The following is an 8,760-nucleotide window of genomic DNA, read 5'->3' as shown; positions in this document are numbered from 1 at the left end:
TGGTGCTGAGAAGAAGCTATATCCTTTTGTTTTAGGATAAAATGTTCTGTAGATATCTATTAAATCCATTTGTTTCATAACTTCGGTTAGTGTCCATGTGTCTCTGTTTAATTTCTGTTTCCAGGATCTGTCCATTTATGAGAGTGGGGTGTTGAAGTCTTCCACTATTATTGTGTGAGGTGCAATGTGTGCTTTAAGCTTTACTAAAGTTTAATCAATGTGGCTGTCCTGTATTTGGAGCATAGATATTCAGAATTGAGAGTTCCTCTTGGTAGATTTTATCTTTGATGAGTATGAAGTTCCCCTCCTTGTCTTTTTTTATTACTTTGGGTTGGAAGTCAATTTTATTCAATATTAGAATGGCCACTCCAGTTTGTTTCTTTGGACCATTTGCTTGGAATTTTTTTTTCCAGTCTTTCATTCTGAGGTAGTGACTGTTCTTATCCCTTAGGTGGGTTTCCTGTAAGCACCATAATATTGGAAACTTGGAAACTGTTTGTGAGCCTGTCTACTAGTCTGTCTTTTTATTGGGGAATTGAATCCATTGATGTTAAGAGAAATTAAAGAAAATTAATTTTTGTTTTTTTTTTTTGTTGTTGTTGTTGTTGTTAAAGTTGGGATTCTGTTATTGGGGCTGTCTTCTTTTAAGTTTGTTGACGGATTACCTTCTTGCTTTCTCTAGGGTGTATTTTCCATCCCTGTGTTAGTGTTTTCCCTTTATTATCCTTTGAAGGATTGGATTCATGGAAAGATATTGTGCGACTTTGATTTTATCATGGAATACTTTGGTTTCTCCATCTATGGTAATTGAGAGATTTGCTGGGTATAGTAGCCTGGGCTGGCATTTGTGTTCGTCCAGGATCTTCTGACTTTCATATTCTCTGGTGAGAAGTCTGGTGTAATTCTTATAGGCCTGCCTTTATATGTTACTTGACCTTTGTCCCTGAATGTTTTAATATTCTATGTTTATTTAGTGCATTTGTTGTTCTGATTATTATGTGTCGGGAGGAATTTCTTTTCTGGTCCAGTCTATTTGGAGTTCTGTAGGTTTCTTGTATGGCCATGGGCATCTCTTTCTTTAGGTTTGAGAAGTTTTCTTTTATATGAAGTTCCCCTCCTTGTCTTTTTTTATTACTTTGGGTTGAAAGGCAAATGAATTGAGCTTGAAAATATCACCCTGAGTGAGGCAACTCAGACCCAAAAGGACATGCATGGTTTGTACTCACTAAAAAGTGAATATTAGCCAAAAAATAGTACAGAATACTCAGGACACAACCCATAGGACTCACAAAGATTAACATGCAGAAGAGCCCAAATGATTATGCTTCAATTCCACTTAGGAGGGAGAAGAAAACAATCACAAAAGGCAGGAGGAGGGAGGGAACTGGGTGGAAAAGGGGAGAGGGAGGGGTAAAGGGGAACATGATCAGGTATGGGGGGAGACAGGAGAGAAGCCCTCTGGGCCAGCAGAATGAGAGGAACTATGCACCTTCAGGAGTGTGTGGTAGGGGGACCCTCTAGAAAGTACCAGAGAACTGGGGGGTGTGAGAATCTCAGGATTCAAAGGGAGGGACCTTAGATGAAATATCCAACAGTGGGGAGAGGGAATTTGTAGAGTCCATCTCCAGTAGAAAGACAGAGCATCAAGTGGAGGGATGGGGTTGCCATCCCACAGTCAAAAACTCTGATCCCGAATTGTCCCTGTCTAAAAGAACTGCAGAGACAAAAGTGGAGAAGAGACTGAGGGAAAGGTGGTCCAGTGACCATCTCAATTTGCGATCCATCTTGAGGCGAGGTCCCAAGGCCTGACACTATTACTGATACTATGGTGTGCTTGCAGACAGGAGCCTAGCCTGTCTGTCCTCTGAGAGGCCCAACAAGCAGCTGACTGAAACAGATACAGATACTTAAATCCACACATTGGACTGATGTCGAGGACTCCTTTGGTTGAATTAGGGAGAGGATGGAAGAAGCCTAGGAGTAGGGCAACACCCTGTAAGACTAGCAGTCTCAACTAACCTGGACACCTGAAATCTCTCAGACACTGAACCACCAACCAGGGTAGCATAAATGAGCTGCCTGGCCTCAGACACATATAGAGCAGAGGACTGCCTGGTCTGGTCTCAATGGGAGAAGATGCACCTAATCCTTGGGAGACTTGAGGCCCCAGGGAATGGCTCATGAGGCCTGGCAGGGTTGGGCCATCCTCTTGGAGGTAAGGGGGAGGAGGAATGGGATGAGGAATGGTGGGAAGGGAGATTGGGAAGGGGAGGGCAATGACTGGGCTATAAACAATAATTAAAAGGAGTAAAAAAGGGTATATTTAAAGAAAATTTGAGGTACTTTTCATGTAACAATGTTATCAAATAATTTCATAATCAATGTGTCTTAATTGCTAAAAAATATATTTTCTGATTTTGTATGATTAATGCAGTGTACTAGACATAATTGATATATATTTCTTTAAATTTCAACCCACAATTCCTCAATTCTAGTTTGGTTGTATGTGTACTACCAGGCCTCCCCTAAAGCCTTGGCATAAACTACATGTTGTTGACATATGTATAGTTTTTTTCCAAAGTGGTTGGCATTTTTATATTTTTTTATTTGAGAGAATGGAGATAGAGTTGCTATTTTATCATCAAGAACAGTGTTGGCCAGCCAAGTTTTACAAATATTTTTTGCAGCCAAAAGTAATTCATGATGGTCCTGACTTCCCTGCTCTCTTTTGCCCCTAAAGAAATAAATACACTTTTCAATCCGTCATATTATAAGGACAAAATTTTGTAAGAGACTATTAACCATTTGGGTTAGGAAGAAGTTAAATAGACCTTTTCAAAAAAATAAATCATGATGTTCAGTACTAAATCATCATTTAGAGCCATCTGCAGTGTTTATCTATGTCCATAGCTCAAAATGTATAAGTTACCAGAATGTTCTTTCCAAGCCAGTCAATTAATACTTGGGTGTGTGGTGCTGTTTTGTAAATGGAGCTAACTTTCATCTCATCAGATCATTAGAGACAATGCCAGAAAGGGTTTATCATTTAAGGCTTCATGACAAGTGTGTTTTCAATATTGGTGAGAATGTACTTCAAAAATAAAAAGATCCTTCTAAGATATGGATCATAGCATTTCTCTACCTCAAAGAGAGAAGTTGAACTCACAGCCAGCTATGATTTGAATGAATACTAACCTCCAGAACAATCATGATAATCTTCTGGACAATGTACCCAAAGTTGTATATAAATTGTATATACAAGTAACTAAGAGTTGGTGAAACTGCTCATATATCTAGTAGTACATTTTCCTTAAGGAAAAGTTTATTCCATTTCTCTGATATGTGTACTGAGTTATCTTGAGTACTCTTGAGAAATAATTTAATGACTTTTAAGTTTACAACAGGAGATTTGCTGCTAATTTTAAAGGATTTGACTAATACTGACAGTTTCCTTTTGCCTGCTCATTTTTTTCTTAGAAGGACATTTTATGGGGGGCTTGCTTACAGATTAAAAGATTTAGTACATTATCGACAAGACAGGAGTATGGCAGCATCCAAGCAGGAATGGTGCAGGAAGAGCTGAATGTTCTACATCTTCATCTGAAGGCTACTAGAAGACTGGTTTGCAGGCATCTAGGACAAGGTTATTAAAGCCCATGCCTATATTAACACACCTATTCCAACAAGGCCACACCACCTAGTAGTGCCACTCCCTGGTTCAAGCATATATAAAACATCATACCATATCTTCACACTGGTAGGATTTCTCTCTTGTATGAATGCTCTTCTGTCTCAAAAGGGATGAATGATATTTAAAGGCTTGGTGGCATTTTTAACACTTGTATGGTCTCTTGCCAGTATGAACCCTTTGATATTTCCTAAGATTTGCAGAATGGGCAAAACTTTTGTCACATTTTTCACACTTGTAGGAGTTGTCTTCAGAATGGACTTTCTTATGTTGACTAAGGGATGCAAATCAGAAAAACATTTGCCACACTTCTTACATTTGTAAATTTTCTCTCCAGTATGAACTATTTTGTGTGTTCTAAGGGCTGAGTGATAATGAAAGGCTTTGTGACATTCTTCACACTTACAGTGTTTCTTTCCACAATGAATTCTTTGATAGTGCTAAGAGAACGAAGGATCATAAAAAGCGTTTCCACAGTCTTCACACTTATAGAATTTCTCTCCAGAATGAATTCCTTGATGTTGCTTCAGCATTGAAGCATGGCAAAATGATCTGACACATTTTTAACACTTGAAGCTTTTTTTGATCAATACTTTTTTTTCCTGGTTTATAAAAAGTGATGAGCTAGTACTAAAGGCCTTATGACATTCTTCACACTTGTAGGGTTTGTCTCCAGTATGAAGTTTGTGGTATAGAGAAAGTATATAGCAAGAACTTAGGGGCTTACCACATTTTTCACACTTGTAAGGTTTCTCCCCTGTATTAATTCTTAGGCATTGACCAAGGAGTGATTTACAATTAGTGGCCTTGCTATAATAGGATTATTAAATGTTATTCCTGGGAACACTGTTTTTACTGCTTGTCTCTTCAAACCAGTAGACCCTCATCTTTGCTTCAGAAATGTCACCAGCTATGGCTTAGAGACAGCAAGACCCAGGAACAAAAAGTTGCTGTAATTCTCCAACATCACATCCCTGTACAGATCCAACTGAGCAGGCTTCAGGCACTCCCACCCTTCTGGAGAGAAATCAATGGTCACATACCAGATGGAAAGCATTTTCCATGTGAGGGACAGTGGAGGAAGTGTTTTTCTTCCTGGTAATTGTTAAAGAAGCATCTGCAAGCACCTGAACCTTTGGACAGGGACATGGGGAAGTTTTCCCAGATGCAGCTCTAAATCAGAGATGCTACAGAAATGCACAGCAGCACATGACTCAAGTCCAACTTTGGGGAAGATTCATGTGTGTTGACCAAACGCCTGATGGAATTTCCTTGTGATGTAAGAGTCACATGGGCAAAAGACTGTGAGAAGGAATTTCTGGAATCCATGTAGGGTAACTTCTATTGTTCCTGGATTTCTCCTTGGAAACCTTGAATGGGAATCTGGGAATTAAAGGACAGGGAGGAGAGAAGAATGAAGTCAAGACAAAGTTCTGATCAAGGCTCCCATGTTGATTATTTTTAAACATTTATTATACAGCTAATTTATAGTCACTCTCTGATGGTTCGTAGATCTGAGATATTTTGAAAAGCTGTAAATCAGTCATGTATTAGTTCTCTTTTATTGCAGCAATGTATGTATATTTTGAGTTTCATTTTATTTTAAATGTAATTTGTTGGAGTAGTAGAAATATTAAGAACCAAATTATGGATGCAGCATCACAAGTCACACTGGGACGGTTCATCCCCTTTTGAGAACATTGGTATACCACAGTCTCAGATCCTATTCCCTGCAAAGGGCAACTTTGCGATGATGAATAGTACAGTCATACAATTACAACTGATTTTAAGTTTAACTTTCTTCTCTTTCCCTCTCACTTTTGTTTTCAGATTCCGTGAAATGTTTTCAAGTTAATAAGATGTTAAATAAAATGTCTTTTACAAAATGTAATATATGTTCATAAAAAAAGACAAAACTGAGAGTGCATATCATTAATTAATGAGAATTGTCTTATTTTTAAATTAGGATCAAACAGTAGTTAACAAGGATCAGAAATAATCAACATCATTTGTAATATCTATGGTTTCTTGATTGCAGGAAACTTTTATTTTTAGCTTTAGAGCTCATACTTCAATCAAATATTTGATATGGGCTCACAAATATAAATAAATAATGAAAATAATTAGAGGCTTTTCTATTTAGCAGATATCACATGTCTTCTTTCACTTTATCTTTTCTTCTTTATCAGTTCAGGAAAGAAAACTATTGTGTAACTTTTCATAAAACTAAATTAGTGAAGAGGGTTTTACTAGAGCTAGAACCCAAGAAGTTTGATCTATTTCACAAAAGTGAGAAAGCAAAATAAAGAATATATTCTGGGAAGATTTAAAATGGTATCTTGGCATATGAGCAGTCTAAAGTGGGGTATCAGATAGAGCCTATGTCAAGAAGTACTTCCATGTAAGTAAAGGTATCCCATTGTGTCATGTCAAGACTTACATGGGATGCCAGAATTTAGATTTGAGATGTCAGCCAAAAAAATCCATGTGCTAAAAGATGCATCTCCAACTTGGTCCTACTGGAAGGTCACAGAACCTTTAAGAGGTGGGATATAATAACAAGTCTTTGGGTCCCTGATGATATGTCCATATAGTAGACTGCAGAACTCTGAATGCCATTCTATTTTATCTCTTTCATTTTGTGTCCATGAGGTTTTGTTTTATCATACAGTCACCACTGATGCACTGACTTACAAAAGGCCCAAAAGTAATGAGGTCAATCAACCCTATCATGGACTAAAACTTCTGAAAACATGATATTACAGAATGAGTTTTGCTTTTGTTTGTTTATTTTGAGATAGGATCTTACTACATACCCACAGATGGCCTACTACTTACCTTGTAGGATAGTCTGGCCTCAAATTGACAGAAATTGCTTTCCCTTTGCCTCCAGAGTGCTGGAGTTAAAGGTGTACATCACAACACTAGCAAAACTATCTCTTTGTGAGTTGATCCTATTTTTATTATTTGTTATTAGTCCACATGGTGTAAAGAAGCTGCTTGTTATGGTATATACAGTATGGGTTTTAGAACTTAGAGAGGAAAAGTAAGTAATCCTCATATAACCATGTGTGAGTGTCATCGGTGGGCGAGCATGAATAAGATGGGAGAGGACTCCATGGAGAAAATGTTGACTTACATATAATATATAATGTAGAATATTATTGATGAGTGTCTAAAAGTGAGAGTAAATGTATAGGAATACATAATAAATTTATTAATGAATAGTTTTTAGTTTTGTATTAGAATCCAATCGCAACAAAAGAGAAACAACAGTCAATGCATTTGTGTCAAATTATTGGCATCTTCTCCTCTGCTTTAACATAATGCTATATACTGAATTAAATCAAGAACTTTGAAAAATGCATAATTCAACATCTATGTCATAGAAAAGAGAAGACAGACTTCTAATATACTTTCATGTCCAGACACAAAACCATCAAAAGTCATGGGCTTATTTTGAAACTATACAAGGTAATGAGATTTAAGTATGCCAAATCTGTGATTAAGATCCCTAATGTGAAGAGTAGATTAGGGAAAGTGAGATGGCTCAGTGGGTAAAGACACTTGTCAGTAAGCATGATGACTTGAGTTTAATCTTTAGAACTTACAAGGTGGAAGGAGAACACTGTCTCTAAGCTGTTGTCTTGTGACTTACACATGCATATCATTGCATTTGCATGTCCACACACTAAACAAAGTAACAATAAGAATTCGTAGATTAATAAAACTTGGAATGCAAATTCATATATTCACATAAATTAACAAATTTTAAAGTTTGATACTGAACAAAATAATAGCTTCCAAATGTGTTTGTAACCCCATCACAAAAGGGAAAAGACAGCTTTCTAGTTCTGAGAACATGCCATTTTACTCAAGCTAACAAAGTTAGCATTTTCAATAGCAATTTGGAAAAAATGGTGTGTTTCTTAAGAAGCTTTGAGGATTCCAGAGAACTGCTTTCAAACTTGAATTAAATGTAAAGAAACACAAGCTAAGGAAAATTCTGGAAGGTAGTCAGCTCATAATCTTAAAAATTATCAATATCGTGGAAGGGAAGAATTGAGGAGATATTTTAGAGTAAAAAGCTGTAAGTTCACAGAAGTTAGCACAGTATTTGAATGCGGAAATTGATCCTTTGGTTATAAGTGCCACCGAGGCTACTGTTATTTGAATGACACCTGAACATTAGCTAGTATCTGCTTAATAGTGATTTTTTATGTACAATACTTTCAAGAAGGTTATTACTCCATATAAATTATGTGACACTAGAATACAAATTTTGTGGATATTTACCTATCAGACTACCAATAAACCTACTCTTTCATATATCAGAAAACGTGCTTAAAATTTCTCTATAAGATTGTTTATAATATTAATGGCTAAAGATTATCATGTTATTGGCAGATGTGACATGTGCCTGAAATAGTATATGCAATGAAACAGTTTTTATAAAGTTGTCTAATGAATGAATTAAGAAAGAGATTAATAATGTATTTTTGGTTTATTGCAATTGAATACATTCCTAGAAAATATAATAATGCATGACACATTACAATTTGAAAAATAAATAAATTAGCATATTTGACAAATAACATTTCTATATCCTTTAGGAAATTAAGAATCCATGGACTTCATTTATTTAAAACCATATATAATCTGCACTTTTGAAATTCCATATCCCTGAAGAGAAAATGTGATCAAAATAGCAGGTGTAAATCAGTGCTATCAGCCTGTACCACCATGCAATTGCAAAAACATCTATAACTGTTAACTCTTTCAAAATTCCAGAAATATTCATGTGCCTTTTTGACCAAAAGGTGGCAGCAGTGATCACTCTCACTATTATGCACCATTTGCCTAGTGTAGGTTCCTGTTTGTATTGATGTTATGAGGCAGAAAGGAGTTTGTCAATAACCCTAGAAGTTACTGTTGTTTCTCATACCTGCAAAAAAGAGCTTTTCTACCACTGGTGTCTAGTGATGCTTCTATAATGCTGGCTAATGTTGGGAATTGAGATTGATTAAAGTCTGAGATGAGAATATTATTGCTTGTCATTGGCAAAGCTTCAA

The 8,760-nt window shown here is 36.4% G+C and overlaps 1 pseudogene; it reads right to left on the bottom strand.

Annotated features, from left to right (window-relative positions):
* Window positions 1–3,792: 3,792 nt before the first annotated feature.
* Window positions 3,793–4,745, bottom strand: LOC110286280 (annotated as a pseudogene).
* Between the last annotated feature and the right edge of the window lie 4,015 nt (window positions 4,746–8,760).

This window comes from Mus caroli, chromosome X, assembly GCF_900094665.2.
Source record: "Mus caroli chromosome X, CAROLI_EIJ_v1.1, whole genome shotgun sequence".
Classification (NCBI taxonomy): Eukaryota; Metazoa; Chordata; class Mammalia; order Rodentia; family Muridae; genus Mus; species Mus caroli.
The sequence above is the reverse complement of the archived record's forward strand: the minus strand, read 5'-3'. Positions and strand labels throughout refer to the sequence as shown.